The sequence below is a fragment of the Arvicanthis niloticus genome, chromosome 6 (genome assembly GCF_011762505.2).
Source record: "Arvicanthis niloticus isolate mArvNil1 chromosome 6, mArvNil1.pat.X, whole genome shotgun sequence".
NCBI classification, from domain to species: domain Eukaryota; kingdom Metazoa; phylum Chordata; class Mammalia; order Rodentia; family Muridae; genus Arvicanthis; species Arvicanthis niloticus.
The window spans coordinates 77,444,891-77,470,561 of NC_047663.1; the positions used below are offsets into that span (position 1 = coordinate 77,444,891).

The window sequence follows — 25,671 nt, forward strand, 5'->3', positions numbered from 1 at the left end:
GAGCTACAGGCAACTAATGACTGTTGGGGGAAGGAGAATTAGCCTTTCTCAGGGATGAGGCTAGTTATTGGTTGTCCAATGCAAAATGAAACCTTGCAACAAAGCCTTGAAACCATACAACAACAACAACAACAACAACAACAACAACAACACACCCCCCCAAAAAACAGACTCAGCAGAATTTATTTATAAACATTTATGCACATAATACATATATATAGTCGCCTTGGTGCCATATGCACACACACAACAAAAGACTCCGCAGAATCTATTAATATTGATCCACACATATATGTAAAATAATAATCAAAGAAAAAGAGGTTAGTAATTAGAGAGTAGGGGTCATGGGAGGGATTCTAGGAAGGATAGCTAGGAGGGACTGGAGATGGGAAAAAGAAGAAGAAAGTGATATAATTCTATTTCTACTAAAAACATTAAAAACCTTTCTGCTTCAGAGGAAATGGAGTGGTCTTGCAAAGCATCATGGAGGGGCTATCTATATCATTCTAAGAAGATGAAGATTACATATACACACAAACACATACATATACATGTGTGTACATACACAGGTACATGCACACATTCGTTTATACTCAGATGTGTATACATACATGCACACACACATACTCACAAATATACACACACTTATGTAAACTCTCTCACATACATGCATACACACAGACACACAGACATACAGACTCACACACACACACACACACACACACAAATGAGAGCTTTAGATGCAAGTAGATCTTCTTCCAGAAGGATCTGGCCAGATATAGTCTGGTTCTAGTTGACGCTGGTTGTCTCTTCCCAGGACACTGCTGACCTAAGCCTATAGTTGGTCTTTATTTACTTCATCTTGTTCCACTGACCTGGTCATCTCTGTGCTAGGCCTCTCGGCTGACTTGTGACAAAAATGATCACACACAACACCAACTGACTTGCCCAGGGCCCACTGTACTCACCATCAGTCATGAGAATAGGGTCATGAAGAAACCATCCCCAGCCCCCTACCCTGCAGCTTAAACCTTATTTGGCTCATATTTTCAAAAAAAAAAAAAAAAAAAAAAATGATCTATGTCCAAATGTCGAGAAGTTTTATACTAAAAGATTTAAGATTTCATATTTGAAAAGCTTGAAAGGGCTGTTTATACAGTCTTCCTTTCCACGTGATGACACAGGGGAAGTGCGAGTGGTGTCTCTAAGCAGGTCAAGGTTGCTTATTTTGTCCTTTCCTCCATGTGATCTTCTTTGCTCACTTCTGCCACCTGCTGGACTAACTGTAAGCATAGCGAATGGTCAATGTGCCAAGCCCACCTTGCTCTTCAGTGGCTGCATCCGAAAGTACCTTGGGCATAGCCAGGTTCCCATCTCAGCTTCCAGTCCCTCCATAAATAGCCTTGTGTAGCTTTCTTTTATTTTTGTCCTTATCCTTGGCTCTATTGTCTAAATCCCCTTCACAAAGCATACATTATTTATTAGATTAGAAAAAAATGGGTTTGTAAGAACATGGGTGAAAAATGAGGCTTTGCTGTTTCTTTCAGGGGGCTGGGCGAAGGAAGCAGGTGAAAGCTGGGCCACCATGTACCAGGCAATACAGGAAATACCAGAGAAGTTGGTCATTGTGATTTTTCCTCAAGTATCTTCCTCTCTTGACTATAGTTCCCATGTATATCAGATAAGGAATGTGCTGCTAGATCACACGTTAGGATCCAGTGATCCATGGGTTATGGTTACAGCCAGTTATTGGGTTCTATTTTCCTTTTGTTAATTAAATACAACTAAAGGGAATGTATCAATTAATAATCCAGATTATAGAGTTCTCAGTACTTTAATAGTTCAACAACTTTTTTGTTCCCCTAAATTCCTACATAATGATGATGGGGCACATGGCTTCTCCCATTCTTTACCCACTGCCAAGGGCACATACTTATAGCCTAATTTTTTTTTATAGTCATTATGTCTTTGCCTTGCCTCACTAGAACTTTCTCTTGATGCCCTTGGATGAGATGCTCCTCATGACCTGCCTTTCATGAGAAGTGGATGACGATAAGTAGCAGAGATGACTTGAAGCTTTCTTCTAAACCTCAAGGAATTGTTCCTCCTTCCTGTGGGCTGAGCTGGGAAGCAGCAAAGTGTGAGGGCCTTTGTGAAGAGCCCTATACACAGTCAAACCTGAAAAGGCAACAGCCTGGCTTTGAAAGTAGAGAAATTTTCTTCCGTTGGGGTTGGTAGCTGATTCTCTAAGTAATTTGCAATTCAAGTGTCTCTTTGTTTTGTATGAAAATTTGCAGCTATTTGGAAAGTGGGGATGAGCTAAATTGCATCCTGCTGGTTTTACTTTGACTGTATCAAAAAAGAAACTGTTAATCTGGTTCCATAATTAACTTCCCTGTTTTAAAAAGGCCCTGGGAGAGAGTCCAGAGAGTGGCTGTCAACTCCCTGCCTTTCTGTTCAATAATGCTGTTCAATAGGGTGCCCTGAAAGGAGAAGGGTTCCAGGTGGAGAGGGCTTTTGATTATTGCTCTGATCTTCTGTGTCCATTATCCCTATCCAACTAACATTTAGTGAGTTCCCACTGCAGGTAAAGCACCAGATCAGTTGGGGGTATCAAGATAATAAATCCCTGACCAGCTGCCAGGGAAATTACTTGATTTTCTCCATCCATCCATCCATCCATCCATCCATCCATCCAGAACTTTCCTCCCTCCAAAATATATAGTTTCTTTTTCCAAGTCCTATGTGAAACATTTGTATGTGAGAAATACAAAACAGACTTAATCATAATTTAAAATTTCTAAAATGAAGAGGTAACTTTTGACTAAGCCATAGAGTTAGCATCATTGAAAAAAAAAAAAGGCACAAAAATTGGCTCTGGCCTCTAAGTTATCTGTGACCTTGCACATGCTTAGACCTGTTCGTGAAATGCTAGAGAGAGGCTCACAGAAACAAGCGGAGGTAGGTGGTGACTATTACATTTTAAGGCTATTTTGGCAGGAGTAGAGGGGTTGCACTAACATTAAGAACTGATCTGAACACTGCTAGGGACTTTGCTAGGGACCTTCCACTTACAGAGCTTCATAAAGCCAAGTAGTCAGTTATCACTGGCTTCAGGTTATAGTCAACAACCAGGTCCAAGTTAGGTCCCAGGGGACACAGAGCTGTAAGGTAAGTCCACTGTGCTGTGATGGTTTGGGCTGCTGAGGCTGCGATGACTGTTGATTGAAAACCAGGTAGACCTTAAGAGCTGCCTTTGCTAGTGAGGATTTGAAGTCACTGAGTGAGGCAGAAAATCCCAAATAAGACTCTCTGAAGCACTCAAAGTATCACTATTACTTTTATTAGGATTTGCTCAGGAGATTTCTATAGATAGCCATTCTAGTGTTTCCCACTATTCTGGTTTGAGAGAATCACAACTAAGCTGTCTATGTAGTTAGCATTCTTTTGACTCCAAAAGACCACCAGAGGTCAAACCATCATATACATTTTGGGCAGCAAGATGAAGGAGGAAAGAACCACTGCTATTTTAAAAAATATATGTCCTGGTTTTTCCATGTCATACCTGTACTTCCATCCCATTTGCCTCTCATGGCAACTGAAAGTCGAGATTCTCAAGAGATGGAAGCCCTTCCTCTCACATCTACAACACTCAAGTGGAATAAAACTCAGATGTAAGATATCAAATGATGAAAGGCTTTGGAAAAAAAAAACCATAGGGAACTGATTCATGAGACTGGCCTGAAGAAGGATTCCTTAGGTGAGATTAGAAAAGCACAGGTAACTGAAGAAAATATGTCTATGTATTTCTCTGTATAAAGAAATGTGTACACTTAGGCAAATGGGATTCTATCTATCTATCTATCTATCTATCTATCTATCTATCTATCTATCTATATCTATCTCTCCATCTATCTATCTAATGCCTTTGTTCAGAAATTATACATAATAGAGTAAAAAGACAGCCTACAAAATGGGAGGCTAGATTTGTATACTGTAGAGCTGACAAGAACTTTAGACATAGAATATACATGGAACTCACATAGTGCAATGTAAAAGAACTTGATTGAAGATGGATAGAAGTCCTTTATTACATACCCCTCAAAAGAAGACATGAAAAAAAATGCCATAGGTAAATGAAAACATCTTCAGCTTCAGGAATCTTCAAGGGTATGCAAATTAAATTTCACTGTATTACTCCCAGTTAGAATTACTCCAATTAGAATGGCTATTATAAAGAATACAAAAGGAATCAAGTATCGACAAAGATGCAGAAAAATGTAAACCATTATACAAAATTGGTGGGATTGTACTTAATACAGCTCATTGGGGGAAATGTTATGGAGGGTTCTCAAAAAATTAAAATTAGAGCGACACAATTACCCAGCAATCTCAGCACTGATTATATGGCCAAAGGGAAAGAAACCAATAGAAAGAAATAGGTACACTGCCTTGTTTATTGTAGGACAATTCACAGTAGCCAAGTATCATTTTACCTACATGCTTAACATTATACAAACACACAGAGAGAAATGTGTCACATCTATATGATAGAATCCTATTCAGCCATGAAAATGAAATCATGATACTTAAAAAAAAATGGTTGAACCTGGAAGACATTGTGTTAAGTGATTAAAAACTAGACATAAGAAGAGAAAAACTGCATGGTTTCTTTCACATATGGGAATGTTATAAAATGTATCTCACAGAAGTAGACAGTAGAACACTGGTTATCAGAGTGTAAGAGTGGGGGCATGAAAAGAAAAGGAAAGGATGGGCAGTCGCAGATCCAGGTATGAAAGCAGGAGAAATGAGCTCCAGTGTTCCATCTTACTCCCAGTGTGCTGACTGTGGTTAACATGAGGATAGAGTGTACACTTCGGTATAGCAAAAGAGAGTCCTTTGAATGTTCTTATTCCAAACACAGTATGTTCATAAAGTGACAGATATGATAATTACTGATTTCATATATCAATGTAAGTATGCATCAAAACTTTTAACCATATCCTCTATGTGTCTAAATCCTGACAGAATTTTCATTCTTAAGGGAGTGAGAAAGAATGGATTTGGGGAGATGAGTATTACAATTCCTGTTGTCATTTATATGGAGATAGTGCATGCCTTAAAGGGCCATAGCTAGAAAATGACCCTGCCTGGAATGTAATTTCACTCTAGCAGGACCAAAGATTTTCTTTCTCTTCTTGCTGTGCCTTTAATTCCAGTTTCTAGTCTTTGTTAGTTCTATTCCATCTGGAGGACTCATTTCAATTCCTACCTCCTCTAAAAGCTTGTCTGAAATTCTACTCAGAAAGAGTAGAATTCCCCAAACTTCCTCAACATTGGTTTTATATGTAACTACTCCTTGTCACTACTGTGTAGGGTCCCTCTCTCCCTGACTCCCTTCTTTCTTTCTTCCCTCTCTTTGCCTTTCTCTCTTTCTCTCTCTCTCTCTCTCTCTCTCTCTCTCTCTCTCTCTCTCTCTCTCTCTCTCTATCTCTCTCCTTGTCTGCTTGTCTATCTGTTGATTTTTTTACAGCACAGTTGCATTTTCTACAATGGCTCTGTACAGGCAGTGAATTAAGATAGCGCATCACAGAAAAGATCACCATTCTGAGTTCTAGTATCCCCATTTCTTTTCTTTTAGAAATCATTTTCTCCTTTTCCATATCTAGCCAATTAGAGACTTCATTGCTAATCATCCTGTGGTTGTTTGTAACCTGGTAATATCTCCTGGCCAATGGAATGTGAGTGGAAGTGTGGATGCAAGTTCTGAGGCCATGTCCATGAGGATATAATTACTTGCCCAGCCCCTTCTCCTACTCTCATGTGATAGCTGGGAAAGAGCATAGTACCTATTGTGGTCATACAATTGTTAAGGCTCAGGGTGAGAATAGTGAACTATCCATCTTGTGACTTGAGATGACCTCTTGAAACTACCGATTTCTTTAGACTGCTCTCCCATCTTTGATTAAGCCCATTCCTCTTAGTGGCTACACCTGGTCTCCATGACAGTTTACCTGTGTCTTGCCTCATTCAAAAGATAACTGGTCTTTCTTTGAAAGAAATATAGCTTCCAACCCTAACTGTCCTTTTACCAGGAGAGTGACATCTACCACAAAATGAGACCTATTTCACGTAGTTGTTATTATAGGTCAAGCCCTAAAGGCAGCTGAGGCATCTACTGGAGCTTCAGGCTTAGAATCTTGATCTTGGTTAACCAGGAAGGTTAAACAAAGAGATTTGGTTCTAGGATTTTATTATTTCTGTTGAAGTCACTCTTCAAAATATTTTTAATTAGACATATGTGCAGTCTTCTTAAATAATGTTTTGCAGTGGCATCTGCTGATTCATTCTTCTTAAACCCATCATTTTAGAAAATTGTTGCTGCCTAAGTATTTTTGCCATTGGAGATGTTCTACAAAGTTCCATTCTTTTTCTGTCATTCCCTCTTAGGAACCTATTTAGGCAATTCTGCTGAGCATTCATTTCCCGGATGACTATTAACAATAAGATGCTTTGTATTGGTATGCGGTTTAATACTTTCCAAAGCCTTTTAACAATCTAAGAGCATTTCACCTAAGGAGCTTGGGAAGTTGTGGTGCCTAAGGACTCCCACTCATGTTCATATTCCCACTCTGCAGATCCTCAGCTCCTAACCAGAGTGGTGAAATGGCAGTATTTAGCTATCTGTTATGAAGAATGCTATTCTGCAAACAGGTCTTTGCTTCAGGTAATGAAATATTATTCTCTTGTGTTATTTCATAGAGTCTCAAAGACAAAGAACGATCCTCACCACTAGGAACAGAGCAATAAATAAGATGGGGCAGTATTCCTGTTTGTAAGGATCTAGTGGGCGGTGTTGTGAGCTACAGCTTGCCAGACGATGACTGTGTGTGCATCTTCTCTAGGCAACTGCTGTCCTTCTGTCTCCATTGTACGAAGGCAGATAATTCAGCTTTGGATTTTCTAAATATTTAGATCTGCTCACTTCAGTGATTGGAACAAGTAAAAGTCTTAGGACACAAATAAAGCCAGTTGAAGTCATTTTAGGAATTTAGAATTTAGGGACTAGAAGATACAAGCTCTTCTCTGATCTGTCACATTAGGCAGGGATGCTGTCATTTTGCAGTCTACTGTGGCCATGGATTTTCCCACATGTATGTGGAGACAACTTTTGTACCTTCATAGACATGAGGTAGGGGGAGCTAGAGAGGTAGACACTGAGGAGTAGGCAGGTATGGTAATTTGGCAGGAGAAAGAATAGGCTGGTCAGATACTACAGTGCTGACTGGCACATGGAATAGGTTGGTTAGATACTGCAATGCACATAGACTGGCACATAGCAATTGCTTATAACTATTATTTGTTGAGCTGAATATTACTTTTGAACTCCTTAGTCTAGAAGTATCCATCATGCAGCTGGATGTGCTGAGCAGAAAATATGCTTGGTATTACTCCTTGAATGAATGACTAAATGAATGAATGGAGAGCATAGTGTGACTATATTTCCAGCAAATTGAAGAAGAGCTCATAAATGAAGATGCCCAACATCTTTTTTTTTTTAAATAATTTTTACCCATTTTCTCAAAGTATGTCAAAACAGAGTAAAAGTGAAGAAAAAGGCCTTAAATCATCAGGTGGGTCAAGCTTTGATTTGTGACTCCAGAAGCAGCTGGCTGAGCAATGTTCAGAGAGCAATAAGCAACCACATCATATGAGTTTTGGGGGAGAGCAGAGTGAGGTCAGTGTGCAGTCTTATGCTGGACAGCTGATGTGTAGTTGAAAGTGCTTGTGCTGCCTTTATCCATGATACCAATTTTTATTGAGCAGCTTCTATTTTCTTAAGACTCTGTTTCAAAGCTATGGATACAGGAGAATGGGACAGATGCAGGCTTTGACCTCAAGGAGCTTCTGCCTCAGTGGAATGAGCTGGCAATGTTAAAACACATAGATGAACAGCTTGCCTGAGGAGATGATACTGGCCACAGGGATAACAGAGAAGAGATAGACGTGAGTGGGAGGGACCTCTCAGTTGGACCATAAGAAGGCTTAGGGAAGACATATTTCTCTGAGGTCTGAATCTCAGAACCTATGGCATCACTTCACATAGATAATAATAGTACTTTTTAATCTGTCGTAGAGGGAAATGAATGAGCCAACTTAGATAAACTTAACATAGTGCTTCAGGCAGAGCAACGTACAAATACAAAAGCTGAAGCTTCAGAGTGTTTGAGGGATAGAAAGGAGGCTCTATAGCAGGGTATAATGTGGGCAGGGAGGCTATTGGGGGATGTGATGGAGGTTAATCTCATTCCCTAGCTACTTAAACTGCACTATAGTATCAGTCACCTCAACAGGAGCCAGGAATGCAAACGAATGAGCAAAGGCTACCTTGAAAATCTCTCAGCCTACCTAAGCTCACTGAATTTTGTCAGGGGAGGTTTCAAGTGAAATATATATTTTTTTAAATAACCACAATTTGATTGTATTTTATTTCCCCTATTGTATCTTTGCTGGTATATATAACTGAGTTAGAGAGAGAGGAAGACTTCTTTCAGGCTTTCTCCATAAAGGAAGTGGGAGACAGCTGAAGAGGAAACATAAACTTGCTCACCAGAGAAAAATCAGTGAGCTTCATTCTCACTGAGACTGAACCATCACTTTGTACACGACCTGACACAATGCTTTAGAGTATAAATGAGGGTGCTATCTATTAGAACCCAGAGTGGCTGCTCAAACTCTCTGCTTGTGATGGATGGTAGTAGAAACCATGCTCCAGTCCTTTCCATGCTGGCTATCCTTAGACATTTCTGATTTCTCTATGCAAAGTCAGTGGTAGGTATCATGATGTATCATGATGTTTTATTCATGTGACTTTGAGGGTCCAGAGGCTTTAGAGAAGCAGAGGAGAATTTATCTGTGAGCTAGAAAAGAGTAGAGTCCAAAATAAATCAGAACTCAGGCTCACATCAGGACACAGTGAGATGTCAACCTGCAAGAATGTCTTTTCCTTCTTTCTTGGGGAGATTACACTCATCCCCATAGTTTTCAATACCACCTGTAGACTGATGGTTTTGGAATTGCATTTATAGCTTAAACCTTCCCTTGAATAATTAACACTAGCTGGAGATCTCAGACATCTCTAACTTGACATGGCTCTGCCAAACCTATGCAGAATACATCTCTTCTTGTTTTCACCTACATTCTACTCTTTTCTTATTCTCCAATGTCTTTGTCAATTCTACAACAATCTACCATTTGTTTCTGGTTTATCTTTTCTCCTCACTTCTCATGCCCAGTATTTGGATATCAACTAAGGCTTGTATGAATGCTGTCTCAGGTCTTTCCCCCTAATTGCCATATTGAGTCATTGCTCTACTCCTGATCTCTACACCTTGTTCTGGAGACCAATGCTGCATGTCTTCTCTTCATTTTTGTCCTCTCATGGCCCATTATCTACAGAGACTGTTTGAGTAAATGCAAGTTAGATTAATTATACAGCCATTTCTTCTTGACACACATACTTAAAAGTTTTCAATGGTGCTTTGCGTATCATTCACAGCATCCCACCTGGTTTACAAAGTGATTCTATCTGCTTACTTCTGCAATTTTGCAACTTATGCTTTTCTTGTTCATGTCTAAATTCTGGTCACAGTGGCCTTCTGATCACACCAAGACATTGCAAGCTTATTGGCACCTTAATATATCATGTTTGAACTAAGTCCTTCTCAAATATCTCTGTGTAGTGAACTCCTTCATTCTCTCCCCAAAAGTAATACCTTCTCTTCTTCCTCCACCTCATGTAACGTTTTTACCAATACAACCCTCTATTACACTGCACATTTACTCACAGCAGTTTCAAAAGTTCAAAATAAGTCTTATTCTATTGTAGTTGCCTGTCTGTTCATATTGCATTATGACCCACAGATATAATAAGAAAGGCATTCATCTTGAAAATATATTGTCTTTCTGGCACTGAGCAGACCTCCTCCCACAGTGACCCAAATGTTGAATGATAAATGTGCCAAAACTTCATATTGATTGCAAAAATGAGGTCTATGTTACATTTCAGTAATACCTCTCCCATTTCAATCCTAACATAGTTCCCTAGTTTGTTTGTTTCTTTCTTTCTTATTTTTAAAATCAGTCTTATTCAAGTCGTATTTATTGAGTTGAATCTGAAGGTAACTCTTTTTTTTTTTCTTACAGTACTGGGAATTGAACATAGGGCCTCACACATGCTAGGGAAGCTGTATTACTGAGCTATGTCTCTACCATGCACATACCTCAGTAGTAAAACATTTTCATCAGTTTCCCAGACCTGAAAATTTTTTTCCAAATACTCAGTATTGGAGAATCATAGATTACCCATGTATTTGTGTACAATCACTGAATACTCGTATGAACAAAACTTTGACTCAGGTTCTCCAATCTAATGCAAGTTAGTATGTTGGGTAAATAATTTCCTACCCCTGTTTCTCAAATTTTGGCATCTAGCTCTTACATGTGTTAGCTCTGAGACCTTCGACAAATCACCCAATGTCTTCTGGCTCCAAGATACTCAGGGAAAGAATAACTCTAAAAAGTAAGATCATATCCTAGTTTCTGGGATGTTTCCTCATTTAGAAAAACCTGAGAATGTTTTCTCATTTAGAAAAATAGGGGTGGGGTCTTTGAATATGCAATTAATTTAAGGATCTAGGGTTAAAAAAATCATCTTGAATTATCCAGGAAGTCCTTAAATCTAAGGAGAAGTTCCTTATGAGATAGAAACCAGGGAAAGTTTGAACACAGAAGTCATCTTGACCTTTGAAGCAGAGACTGTAGTGATGAAGTTACAAGTCAAGGAATGGCAAAAGGCAGTAGAAGCTGGAAGAGGTGTCTGGTGGCTTTTCTCTTGTGTCCCTAACAAAGCACAGCTTTATGTGACCTGGAGTTTCCTGACGCCAGTACTACTATTAAAGAATGTGTTTCCGGAGCATTTTGCTACAGTAAAAAGCCAATATAGCAGTTGTTTACAAGCTGCAGTCCCGTAAGTCTAAGGCTCACCTTGTGGTTAGTCTTTCATGTCATCACATCTACTGACCTTACAGGGCCAACGCAATATGATTAAGCAATTAATGTGTAGTGCAGCAGAAACAGATGTGGAGGGCAATAGTATGGCAAATCCCACTACAAGGACTCCTTAAAAAGCTGGTGTTCGTATTTTCTCCCCATGTAGCTGGTACTTTTCCTTCTTTCCCTTGCTTCTTTCTCTACAGCCTCTCATCCTGAACCCTCTATAGTCAATTTTTTTGGTATGTGTTCATATGCATGTGCACATGTGTGTGTACACAGACACGTGTACAATCTCTGCCACTTTCCAGCTCCCTTTTAGATATTGTAGTAACAAGAGTTTCAGGAGGGTCAGTCTTGTTGTAAATGCCCTAGAACTTTCCACTTCCACTAATAATATAAAAACACTAACAGGAACAGCAATAGTAGTTAGCAGTAACTGTCTCTCTAAAGGACCCTTTTCTCCAGGATGACACCTAACCAGAACCAGCAGATTACACAGAGACTTCACAATTTATATATTTTGTACTATAAACAATTACTGTCCATTTTTTCCATGTAGCCTATTGTAGAGTCTTATGGGAAGCTAGAATTTTGAGGGAGAACATTTTACCTGGTATCATCGACCTGGACCTTTAGGCCATATGATGGTCCAGAAGGAGGTAAAAACAGCTACCTCCTAAGCTACCTTCTAAGCCTTTGTTCTTAAGAACACGGGAACAGAGTGACATTTGCCCTACAAATTAATGGACAGGAATTTAAACAAGTCTTCCTAGGGTTGGAAGTGGAAGGAGAAAGGCACTAGTTGCCAGGGAGTGGAATATCCAAAGACTGGCTGTAAGAACTCTCTGCCCATGGGTGTCAGAACTCATCTGTCACCCCTTTAGAGGACCCAGAGTCAGGGAACTCTTCCGGGACAGACAACATATGCTAAGTCTTCCCCCTGAGTGCATTGCCTGCTACAGCAGCTGGGCCTAGACATCCATTCCACATGGCTCCACTGCATCCATCCCACAGATGTGCCAAATGCCCTGGAGACTACTTGTGGTTGCATGTACAGTGGATTGTGCTCACTTTTTACATCAATACCTGCTCCTTGGGCTCTGAAAGCAACTTTCCAAATGTATCCCCACCTGTGCCTCTCTGCTCCCCTGAGTTGGCTGGCTTGGGTACATTGTTTGCTCTGAGTAATTCCTGTGGCAGTTTTCAGTCCCTCTGTGCTTGACCTTAATGCATGTGATCTCAGAGTTATTTGCATCCCCCTCAGGTCTTGCCCACTCCCTTTGGGGCCAGTGACTTTTATTTCATATAGTTCATGTCTCTCCAGGTATGCAGCACTCTTTGTTGCCCAGAAAAGATACCCAGTGGGTTTATTATTGAATAACTACTTACTCTGTAATAATTTGTGGCAGGACAATCTACAGCAATGGCTGTGCGAATTAGGAGCAAGGAAAAGACTGGATGTCCTTATTAGTGAGATGGAAATTCACTGAAGGGTGTTAGGTTAGCAATTAGGACCATTTTTTAAAAAGTTTTTTTAAATACTCAGTTCCCCCCCCCCACCATTGTTAATCTAGGGATTTCCTTCTGCTTTCTGAATTTAGGTGCTTTGTCCCCGCAGACACGGTCGTGCCACGTGTTATTGCTGCCTTTCTCTAGCTCACTTCAACTCTAATGGAAAACATCACACATCACACATTCTGAAGTGACATTAATTAATGCTGATGCTCTCTGATGACATTTCAATAAAAAGTGCTTAGTTAAGGGATGGAGCACGCTCTTCTAATTCTCAACACGGCTTGCAATACGAGTCTAAAATCAATGCCTGGATGACTAGATTCAGGTGCCCAATCAAGCTATTCATGATTGCTTACTGGCTAACTCTTAGGCAGGAAATATATAACTCATGAGAAGAATGGCCAATTGGATAATAAGTCCAAAGGCTCTGAAGAGCACAGCTTTATGAAGCTTGGTAGAATGTAGAGTTTTCAGCTGCAGGAATCGTTTTCTTTCTTTCTTTTGATTTGTGGATTCACTCATCTTTTACATCCATTCAAGCTGGTGTTTTCTGATTAGGATGCTGGACATCATCTAATGGAATGCCAATGATGTGCCAGATACTCAATCACATATTACATTATTTATTGTATTACCTAAGCAGGAAAATTGGCACTGACATAATGATGAAAATGAGAATAGAGGTTACTTATTGGTTTTCATACCCTGATTTGATACTACATGTACATTATCTCATAAAACCCCTAGCATTTCAAGATTGGGAGTCAATGTATGAACTTGAAAATTTATTACTAAATAACTTTGGCTAGTATCTATATATTTACGACTCAATTTCCTCATCTATAAAATGGAATTAAGAAAAGTAGCAATCTTTTAAGGGTTAAATATGATTATAAATAATGTAAAGCTTATAATAAAGATATTAATAGTAAAAAATAGTAATGATAAAAATTGTCTGGCATTACCATATGCCAGAAATTCCTCTACATAGACATGTTTTTATTATCCCTATATCAGATTAAAAGCAGAGCAAAAAATCTTGACATCTGCCATAAGCTAAAATGTGCCAGAATGAAGGATTTGATTCACTACTGTCAGCTATTATTAGCACTGTAATCCAGAGTTTTTCAATATAATGTACTATACAAAGTCCATGCCAAAGAAGTGGTTTTGGATTGACAGATTATAGGCAGTATATTCTTATGAGAGAAGAAATTTGAGTTTTGCTTCGTGGGCTCTCTCCTTATACTTGATTTGGCTAAAACAACTAGATTTAATTTCTGATCAATGCAGCAGAGATAGGTGGCTCCCCTTAGAGTCTCAGTTTTTTCTCATTCCAAGTTTAAAGTACTCCCTGGCTACCATTTAGGAAAGGTGATGTCAGTTGAAGAAACATATTTAAAGCATCCACACTTCAAAGCCCAGACTTATCTCTTCCTGGAAGCTTTGAAATTTCTCTGTCCTTTGGATCCCCATAGAGCCCTCTGTGTATGGGTTTTCTTCTACTAATTATATGGGATAATTGTGCAGAATTTAGTGAACCTTAGTCCTACTTAAGTATTATAGATCCTTTGGTCAGATTCTCCTATGGTTGGTTCCTTCCAGGAGTTCTTTGGAGAAGCTTAAAGTGAATTTGTGTAGCTCTGGTAGCACCAGGACTCCTGTGATGTATTCAGCAGCCAGGATTCACCTGTGAGCACCCACAGAAGCTTCCAGAGATACAAACTCCACTGAAGACTAAAGTGAATCTACTGTAGCAGTTGGGATACTGCCACTCTCTGCAACTGGTAGATTCACTTTGATCTCATTGATTGAGCAGTGCCTGCATTTCAAGTCTTTTCATGTCATCTTCTTCTCTAGACTGTGTGTAGCACCTGTCCCACCCAATTGTAGACAGACTGAGCCACGGAGACATGCCAGATCTTTTCATATGTAGCTCTCCCTTAGTACAGGAATCACATATTTATCTTCTGAGATTTGTGTCTAATGTTCACTCTTCCATGAGATGCTAAACTCCAGGAGGGAACAGACTGTGTTTTGAATTCACCTTCTTGTATTCAGAGTTAGCATCATATGGAATGCAGCAATGGTATGCACAAATAGAACAAATACCTATCTGTTCTCCTAATCTTACAAGTCATATCTAGGGGTCTAGAATAGAAACACAAAGATATTTATTCAGTTCAATTACAGGGAAGAACCCAGTTACCCACCATGGCCTTGGCAATATGGTCCTCAATCAGATAAATTCCAAAGATGGATTCTTAGTTTAGTTCTCAGTTATTTTTTAGTTAGGAGAACAAAGCCCACAGGATCCTCTCAAACAGATTAAAGTCTATGTGTCATTGCACATCAAATTCACAGTCTGCATATTGAATGTCCAAATTTGATAGGAAATACTAAAATTTAAATGGGGTTAATGAAAATTATGTAGCCATAATTAATACAAGTGCATGCCTCCTACATGGCAGTTCAACATATTCATATTAAGCTATCTCTGGGATTTAATGAGATCTTGTTAAATTTAATTGTCTTGTTAAATCTAAATTAAGTGTATGTTAAAGAAACTATTTAGATCATTACTGGGTTTTAAGTTGTCTGCTCAGTTTAGAAGTTGAACCAATGCTGTTCTCAATACTGTTGCTTTGTGGTTAGGCAAAAATGAACTGGACATCTCTGACTGTAGTGCACCTGCCAGGGAGAGCTGCCTGGAACTAAACCACAAGCTCAGGAGCCAGAAAACTGTCTTGATGTTTGCCAAGACAGCAGACACAGAGAAATATGAGGCTCTTAAAAGCATTTACCTGCTGCTTAAGGCAGCCTGGGATACCACAGAGGATTCCACTTTCCTGTCTGTGGGTGACAGCTATACATGTGAGCAGACCGACCAAAATTTGAGAAGATTCAGGATTGGGACTATATGGGAGCTCTCCAGAGAACAGAACAACAGGATGAATATGTGTGATGAGTAATAGCATCTAGCTGACAGTGGAGGCTAACAAGTCCTGTCCTCTACAAACTGGAGAGCCAGGAGAGCCACTAGTGTTCATGATACAAAGCCTAAGATCTGGAAGAATGAACGGTTCAAGGGTTAGTGTGAGAGGAGATAGTTCTTTCCTTTTTGGCTCTCTAGTTCTACATAGCTCCTCAGCAGATGAGAATGGAGCCATTAATATTGGGGATAGCCACCTACTTACTCAGTTCACTTCCTCAAATATTAATCTCTTCTGGGAACAGTCTTACAAGCACATCCAGAAACAATGCTTAACTACATTTCAGGGCAGCTTGGGACAAGGTCAAGTTGATGTATAGAATGTACTACTATCAGGGAGGAGGACTTTGTGTAAAGCTAATTGGGAATCAAGTGACATTCCTCTGGCTCAAAAGACATCTGTGTCCTCTGACATGGATCAAGGTCAGCAGCTATTTAGGATTGGACATGAAGAAGAGCTACCAGGAGTTCTGGAGTGTAGTCAAGCCTGAATTTGGCTCTTAATAAAGAAATACATGTATCCCTCTCAGAGGGAATAAGACTTAGAAGACAGAACACAAGCTGATTGGTGTTTTAGAATATTGTCCAAGAGATCTCCAGAGGATAAATTCCATTCTTTAGGGAAGATATGAGAATAATAACCCATAGCCTGATGGAACTCTTACATGTGGTAGGCACTTGACTAATATGCCACGTAACTCACTTTTCACCCTGTTCACATGGGTGCTACTGTCCTTTCCATGTCACAGTTCAGGGAAGCAGGGGTGAGATGAACCAGGTACATAAGTTGTCCAAGTTCAGTTTGCCGGAAGTGGCAGAGTCCAGATTCAGATTCAAGCAATCTTTATTCATTACCAATATGCTACACTGCCTCTGGAGTTCACTGTGCCCTTTGCACATATTTATGGCAACAGAACACTGGCTTGCCTTCTGTTAGGGTAAGGGTGGTTTCCTTTCCTCATGGAGGAGCTCAATAGAATGGAAGTGAGATTGGCTCCCTTTTCAAAGAAAAGAGAAACACAAATGGGTAACAAATTTACAGAGATGCATAGTTCAACCTAGTGAGAGGGAAGAATCCAACAACAAATTAGAATCACAATGGAAAACAATACATACAGCTGTGATAAAAGAATGAGCAGTTATCTGAAAAAAAAAAAAAGGGGGACGTGAAATACCACAAAAATGAAGGGACAGAGACAGAACTATGTGCATAGATTCTCCTATTCCATTCTCCAAATAAGTTTGTGTTTGTGTTTAAAATGCAGGACTTTCCTGGTAAAAGCAGTTGCTTTTGCTAAGAATACTATTTGTGAAAGGAAAGAATAGGAGGGAGATATGATACTCTAAATTGTTTTGGTCTCGTCATTAGAATTATGTACCTCGTAGTTATATGACTTATTAAAAGTATGATTTTTAAACACAGAGGTAAGGATCAGATCCTGCTGTGTTCTGAGGTGAGAACAGAGGAGAATTTTCAAATACAACGTGACAGTAAGTAAGTGGAGAAGTAAATAGTACTTTGGAAGGAAGCCTGGGATTTCTAATCTGTCCAACCAATCTGTAATTTTGTCATTGTAAAATGGACATGGCAATTTCATCATAGTCCTTAAAAGGACAAACCTGGAGCATGGATTGCTAAGTCATCTGAGAGTTGCCAGAGAATCCTATACCATGGCATGGCCCTGGTGACCTACAATGTATGGGGAAGACTTATCTTCAATATTTTAGTTTTGGTAGTTATTTATTCTTCCAAACCCCTAAGATGTTATATTTAATCATTGTTTATCTTTAAAAACATTCCCTTTTCTTAAATATTAAAATAAATTTTATTCACATTCTTAATAAGGTATAGAGGCTGTAAAAAGCCCAGGCTACAGCTATTAGTTTCCCTCAGTACTGCTTCTAATTTTATCACAAGAGTTATTTCCCCAAAATGTCACACACAGCTGGAATGAAAGGGTTTTTGAAAATGTGGCAATGTGGTCTATGTAAATCTACCACATTGTACGCTTTCTGGAAAGATAGAGGAATCTGACTGTGTGGAATTTGAAAGAAAGGAACGTACGGCCAAGACTATGGAACTAGGTCCAGATTTCAAGAAGAAAAATAAAGTAAAAAAAAAAAACATTAAGACATATAAATAGTAAGACTTTTTCTATGGTGATGATGATGATGACAATGATGACGATTGAGCATAGGTGGAGGTTAAGTCCTTAATAATCCACCAGATGAAGCACCAAGAGAACCTGGCATATTTCCCAAAACAGTGGGGAAAAGATTCATTGGACAGCCTTGCCTTTTGCCTTGCCTTGCCTTGCCTTGCCTTGCCTTGCCTTGCCTTGCCTTGCCTTGCCTTAGCCTTAGCCTTTTCCCCAGGCTAGCCTCTAACTCATAAATATCCTCCTGACTTCGCCTGCTGAGCACTGAGTGATGGGATTAAAGGCTGTCACTCCCTATTTTTTCAACATTCTTTTTATTTTTGTATTCCAACTGTGAGAGTCACTACTGAGTATCTGAAATTAAAATAGATGTAGTTCAAGCAAAGTAAAATGAGTAACACTGCTACACAAGCAAAGATGAAGGAGTGTGAATGAAGAGGGTAGCAACGTCCCGTCAAGAGTTAACTATGGCCAAGGACAAAGTGAGTTCCAATGGAACAGAAGCACCAGGGCTGTGCTGTCGGTCTTTGAATCAGAAACTCTCAGACCCCAAAAATCAATCTACAAAGAAAAAGAAGACACAAAGATATGCTGCCCCCTAGCTCACTTGAGGTCAGAACAGAATGGGGAGGAGGCACTCAGGAGAGTGAGAATAGAAACAAGGAAAATGGCTCATGTAGGCAGCATTAAAAAGAAGCCTTGGGACCAGGGATGGGGGCTCAGCTAGTAGAGTGCTTGCCTAACCTGCAGGAAGCTACAGATAACCTGGGTGTGGTGATGGACACCTGTATTCCCAGCCTCAATGAGTTAAGGGCAGAAGCATCAGCTGGTTAAATCATCCTTTGCTACGTAGCAAGCCCAAGTCCCTAAAGAATTTTAAAAAAATTTAATTATGTGTATGTTTGTGTATTTTGTATTTTAATTAGGAGTATGTTTGTGCAAATGAGTTCAGTGTCCCTAGAGGTCAGAAGAAGGCACTGGATGCTTTTAGCTAGAGTTCTAGGCAGTTGTGAGTGCCTGATATGGGTGCTGGAAATAGTGGTTGGGTTATCTGCTAGAGTAGTATTCAAGCACTGATCCATCTTTCCATACCCTCTCCTTGGGGTGTCTTTGAAACTTTTTTTTTTTTAATAAAGTGCTTATTTAGTTCTTAAAAATGTGTTTGTTGACTTTTCACTTCTAGGTGACTTTCCTGGCATGTAATCAAATTTTCTTGTAAGCGTCTCACTTATATTCTCAGCCATAACATCAGAAGTGAAGACATGCATATCACAAAACAATTCTTTATGCAGTTACTTAGCTATTTAATTGGTAATGGACTTAATCATGTTTTTAAAATGGACCCAATTTTTTAGCATTCTTCCAACACTTGATTTTAAACTACTTTTGTAAATTTTTGCTATTATAACCAGTTCACTTAGAAAAGCATGTTTTATTAAATCCATCTTTGCTTCCATTTGAGTATGCTTTCTTTCTTAGGTAAATTCTAGCAAGAGGAATCATTGGCTTGAAGTAAGTGAATATGTTTAAGAATCTTATTTGGTTTTTAGATTTTTTTTTTCCTTCTGCATCTCAGAAATTTACTGAATAAAGCTAAAGAAGGACTCAGACAATTTTGGCTGAATATTGGCTTTCTTATTTTCATTATTTGATACATAATAAGGGAGCTAAACAATTACTTTAAAAGATGGTGTTTTTATTACCAGCCTAGCAATAAGAGATCCCTTAACAGACTGTCCTGCAGAGACTTGGCAGAAAAAGAACTGCTGTATACTTGAATTTCTGGTAAGGCAGGGAGGTTTCAGTAAATCTGGGCAGTTCTGATTTTGTGGCAGGAGTTTCTAATGGCAAACAGTCCACATAAGAGTACTTCCTGTCACATTCTTCAATAAAAATGTTTATTTCACAGAGTTTGTATTTCCTTTGACTTCTGGCAAGTCCTTGGGCATGCCCACAGATGTTTATCCCAGTCTCAAACTGTCAGGAGTAGAACCATCAGTTCCTACAACTCTTTCTGTGAAAAGATCTAGGTCAGAGAAGGAAACAGGTTTTTGGATACACCTAACAAAGGTCTTGGGTATACTGTGACAAGGCACTAGTCTGGGGTGTCAAGAAATATAACCTAGCCTATCCAGAAGTAGTTTTTGGGCAAGCCCCCTTCTTTCTCTACCTTGAATCCTCTCTAGTACAGAACACTGGCCTATCATTCACTCCTATCCCAGAGGTCACATATGCAGCTTCTCTACCAGTAATGCAGATAAAAAAATCTCCAGGATTTGTTTTTCATCTTTTGCTTATGCTACTATTATATAAATAAAGTATGTGGTTACTATCGTTTTTAGGTCTCCTTCTTCACTCAGCTACATACTGTGTGAGTGTAGGAGTGTGCTAATATCCCTCATGTTCCCAGGGCCTAGTTACATCTACAACGTAATATCTGTTCTGTAAAAACCTGCTGGAAGAGAATATAAGGATTCTACTAGAAAATTTCTTTCACCAACACCATTAAATTATTTCCTGCTAGTTCTTTGTGTACTAGAAGTTGGTAGCTCACATTTTATGCTTTCTTTAGTCTTTCACATTTTTATAAACTTTCCAAATGCTAGAGTTCACTTCTTATTTTTTTCCAATCACCCTGTGTTTGTGTAGGCATTGTGATAACAAATATGATGACTTGGAAATGAAATGTTCGATGATGAATATTTGTGAAATGAATGTGTGTTTCTGCATGCAATGAATTATAACGTCACAATATCAGGTCAAATAGGCCTAGGGTCTTGTTGAGCTTTGAAAAATTGTGTTTTGCTTTCTCAAGCATGCTATCTAGCTGAAAATTAATCTCAGCCTTCCTTTGTACTTATATTGATTGGGTATCCACTGAGAAAACTCTGTGGACTTCACATAATCTAAATTCATTAGGAATTGAGCCAAATTTCAATACATGAAACTCTGAGCTAGGTTTTTCTTTTTAACACAAAGATCTCTTTAATCCCTTATCTGCAGTGCAGATTTCCTTCAAACATTCTGTGACTGATACTGATGAAGATCCAGAGGAACCATGAGAATAACATAGGTGTTAGTGCTAGATGGATTTTAACTCTGACTATTGTTTTAGTTCATCTGACAAGTCAAAACTATAGCTTTTCTCAGTTTCTGTCCATTTCTGTCCTTATGTATACATACACACACACACACACACACACACACACACACACACACGCACCCCCCCCCAGGATAGAATAGTATAATTGTTGCAGGTAGATCTTGATACTGGATAGATTTTGTTTAAATTTCATCTCTTGTGCTTAGAGTACTATGAGATCGTACTAAATGCCAGCTTTCAAAAGATAGTAAGAAATTTCAATTCCAGTCTTTTCCTTTGAGAGGATTAAACTATAGGGATGTCCTCTAACCTGAACACCTTAATGAGACTTTTATTTCTACGCTACCTGCAGTATATACTTAACTAAATGTCCATCACTAAAAAACAAAAAAGTCCTTGAGTAAATGATGGTTTACACATTTATTGGAATACTAGGCAAATGTTCAAAAGAATGAGAAAGGTATGAATACTGTCGAAGGAATATATACTGAATACAGACAGCACTGGGTAAGAATTCAACTTACAGGAATGATGCACAGTGAGATTAGTATTTGTTTCCGAAGTCAGTTGGATCATCATGTACAGAGAGAACTAATGTGTTCATACACACATACAGGGGACAAGGACACTGACTTTCAATTTTACTATATACTATTTTGTTTTTAGAATGTAGAAAATGATAAAGATTTTTTTGCATTTCCTGACAAGGAGCCAGAAAAACTGGGGGCCCACTTCCAACGGAAACATACAAGTGGTAAGGACACAGAAACCTAAACTCCTAGGACAGAGCGCAGTCATGCTTGCTGCCCTTACACAAGGCATGGAAAAATGACCCAATTCTGTCACAGAGAGTATAAGAAGAAACAAGAGCCATTGGTAACAGTCTGCTCATGGGCAGGAGATGCCATTTTCAAGCGGAAGCAAGCCTGCCTCTGCTTTCTAACCCTTTCCTCTGGAACCTTCACCAAGTGCACAGGGATAATATGGCAACTACTGAGATGCAGTAGGAGACCTGAGAGAGAGTTTTGCATGCTATGGGGCCTTCACTAAATGTTCAGTATCTCTCTGGTGAAGGCTAGGTGGCAGGCTAACATGGGAGATCAATTTTTACATGGCACAAAAGTGCCTTGATGGTATAGTCATGTATAATAAAGAAGAGAGAGGAAATGTCTCTTATATTTTGGAAAGTGAGAAGCTGGGCTATAGACTACAGAGAAAGCTTGAGACAATTGCTATTCTCTGACACTGACAGAAGCAAGGCTAACCTTGGCTTCAAATCTTTTGATATGTGAGGTGAATTTATTAACCTGCTGCTGCAGCAAATCCTAAATCCATCTCAACTAAAGATAAGATGATAGATCCACATTCATTTCCATATCAGTGGATTGAAGAGGAAGGGATACTCCCCTTTGACAGAGTCAATATTCCCTTACTTCTCTGGTGTGTGTGTGTGTGTGTGTGTGTGTGTGTGTGTCTACCTGTCTGTATGTCTATCTGTCTGCCATGAAATATATATTATGAGACAGAGAAACATAATCAAGAACCAAAAGAGGAAACCTCCCTCCCTTTGGAATACTAGAGGTTGAAAAGTTAAGAGCATAGAAAATCTACTTAATGAAATAAAGAAAGCTTCTTCGATCTTGGGAAGTCTTCCTTATACAGGAGCCTCATGTGACTCTAGATAAATATGAGCAAAAAAAAAAAAAATCCTTACCTCAACATAATATTATTAAGATGCCCAAATTCTAAGACACCTGCAAGGAAAAAGTATAACAGAAGGTGAGCCAAAGCACTAAAGGTAAGCCTATTGAGTGACGTAGGAACAGGCAGTTTCCAGTCACCTCAGAGAGTAAAGCAATGATAGACCAAAGAAGTGATTCTACCCAACACAGATGAAGAGTTACTTACAGAAGAATGGGTTATACCAGAGATAGCTTGAATAAGAATGGTCCCCATAGGCATGAGGAGCTATTTGAAGGTCCCATCACCAGGGAGCAGAACTTTTTGACAGACTGAAAGGATTAGGAAGCATGGCCTTGTTGGAGGAAGTGTGTCACTGGGGTGAGCTTTGAGGTTTCAAAAGCTCAAGCCAGGTAGCTTATGGTTCAGAAGGGAGCTCTCAGCTACTACTGTGATGCTTTTCTGCATGTAGCTAGGCTCCCTGCCATGAAGATAATGGACTGAACTTCTGAAATTGTAAGCAAGCTTCCAATTAAATGTTCTCTTTTACAAGAGGTGCCTTGGTCATGATGTCTCTTCACAGAAATAGAACAGTGACTAAGACAACACCAAAGACTCTGTCCTTTCCAGCAGTTGTTAACTGCTTATATATCTTTGGGGAAGGGGGAGACCTCATCTGTTTTGTGAGCCCTCTAGCCTTCCCATGTGAGAATATTAGTAGGGCCAATATTGAGAGGGTCTTGTGAGCATGATGAGTGTGCTCTGGGTGAAGATGGTGACGATTATGTCCAACCCAAAGAAAACAGTCACAAAGAATGAGAATCTAAAACTTCCAGAAAACCCTAGAGAAGCAATACTTAAGACATTGACACAGGCCACAATTTTCTAAATAACTCTCCTCAAAGAAACCACACAAGAAACAAGAGCAAACAGCTGGCAAGCAAGAATACAACTGTTGGAGTTGGCTTGGGTTGCTGTGGTAAACACCATGACCGAAGCAACCTGAGGAGGAAAGGGGCTTATGCTTGCAGGCTACAATCCATCATCAAAAGAAGCCAAGGCAGGAGCTAAACCACAAGCTTAAAATAAAAATTATCTAATGGCTTACCCCCTCTGGCTTGCTCAGCTACTACTTTAATCATTCATACTCATCTGCCCAGGAATGCAACTGCCCACATTAGTCCTTCTGTGTCAATGAGCTATTAAGAAAATGCCCCCTGTTGAGGTTTGGTCTGTTGCTATGCGTTGTAATGTTAAATACTGATCCCAAGATTAGGTCTCCCCCATGAGGAAATCTTCAGGAGCGCCTCATGTATACCAAATGATGCTATGTAATCTTGCTCCTTAATTTAAAGCCATTGGCTGAATAAAGATGCCTACAGCCTATAGCTGGGCAGAGGAGAGGTAGGCAAGGCTTTGGTTGCCAGGCTTGGGGTCGGAGGCAGAGAGCATGAAAAAAAGGAGTGAGAGAAGAAGGAGAAAAAGATGCCATTGGGGTAGGTGGATCTTGATAGCATGGCCATGAGGGTTGGCCAATTAGAGTAGGAGTGGCCCAGGTGGAACATGGCAAGTGATATCTCAGGGTCCTTGAAAGGGAAGTAAACAAGATAGCATAGAGGGTTGACATCTACCCAGCTCTAGTACTTTTAGGGTCTATAATAAATTTAAACATTTTATGTCTTTTATTTGGAAACTAAACGATCTAAGATAGGGTAGAAACCCCCAATTAATTCTAACTACAAGAGCCCTGAAACATGGTCACAAACCCATCTGATCTGGGAAGTTTTCCAGTTGAGGTTCCATCTTCCCATATGACTCGAGGTTTAGGTTAGTTGATACTAAAGATGGCACCATTCTAAAAAGCATTTGCATAGCAAAAGAAACCCAGAGGGAAGACCAATGTCCTAAAGGGAAGAAATGATCTGTCTGCCATTCATCTGACACAATTTGAATCCAGAGTAAATAAGGAAGCGCAAAACTTTTTATCATAAAAATAACAAGTAATTAAGTGAGAAAATAATCAGAATACATTGTCTCCAAAGAAAGAATACAAATATTCAGGCATATTAAAAAAACACTTAGTAGGTTTTGCAAATGGAGAAATACAAATCAAAACTACAATACAACATCTCATTCTGGTTAGAATAGCTAATATAAAAAATGATAAGCGGCAACAAACACTGACAACTATATGGAGAAATAGGAACTCCCATACACTGTCATGAGGAATGCAAAGTAGTATAGTCATTGTAAAGAACGGTAGGGTCAGTCTTCAAGACACTGAAATTAGGTCTGCTACAAAATCTAGTTATCCTACCCTTTGATGTATAGCCTCATACATTTGGCAAGTCAGCATAGAAAAGAGCTCTCTGCATGCATATGGCTTTTGTGGCACTGTATATAATAGTTAAGATATCAACCTAGCTTTCCACAAATAGATGAATGGGAAAAGAAAGCAGGCTATATTTAGTAGAGTACTACTTAGCCTAAAGAAGAATGAAATCTTGTCTTGTCTTTAACCACAGGCTTGAATTAGGTCACCCTCTCTTCTCAGGAATCATGGGTAAAGATAAACTTAGATCATACATAGACGGCAGTCTGAGGCTGAAGACAGCACTTTTAATCAAAAAGTCCTTTCTTCCAAATTCTAATATTTTCCTGACAAAGCATTATCATGTTTGAGTGACAAGCAAAAAAAACCTCTAGGTATGACTTAGAAGATTTGATGTTCATGTAAAAATTTTTTCTTCCTTTGGAAGTATATTAGGTTCTGCATGGGTTTCTGTTACTTTTTGAGTAGGCAGATATGATGTTTGGCTGAACCAATCTCTGGTTTCCTAGAGATTGTTTGATTCTTAGCAGAAATAAGCCAAAAAAGCCAACATGAATTCAGGTCAAAGGTACAAGTTATGACAGAGTACATAAAGCTAACTGGTTTTCTAATTCTAATTCTAATTGCTTTATATATATATATATATATATATATATATATATATATATATATATAATTTATATATACACACATATAATATATATAATATATATATATATAATACATTTTATACTACAAGTACAATCTTTAATATGAAGTTTAACGGCTTCAGTGATGAATATCAATTCTAGCTGTATATAAATTCAATAAGTTGTATATAGACCTTGGGTGT

The 25,671-nt window shown here is 39.0% G+C and overlaps 1 protein-coding gene and 1 long non-coding RNA gene across 11 annotated transcripts in view; one reads left to right on the forward strand and one right to left on the reverse strand.

Annotated features, from left to right (window-relative positions):
- Atp10b (ATPase phospholipid transporting 10B (putative)) overlaps positions 1-25,671 on the reverse strand; it is a 281,854-nt gene that overhangs the window by 174,277 nt on the left and 81,906 nt on the right. The window lies entirely within an intron of this gene.
- LOC143442832 (uncharacterized) overlaps positions 1-25,671 on the forward strand; it is a 139,080-nt gene that overhangs the window by 64,611 nt on the left and 48,798 nt on the right. The window lies entirely within an intron of this gene.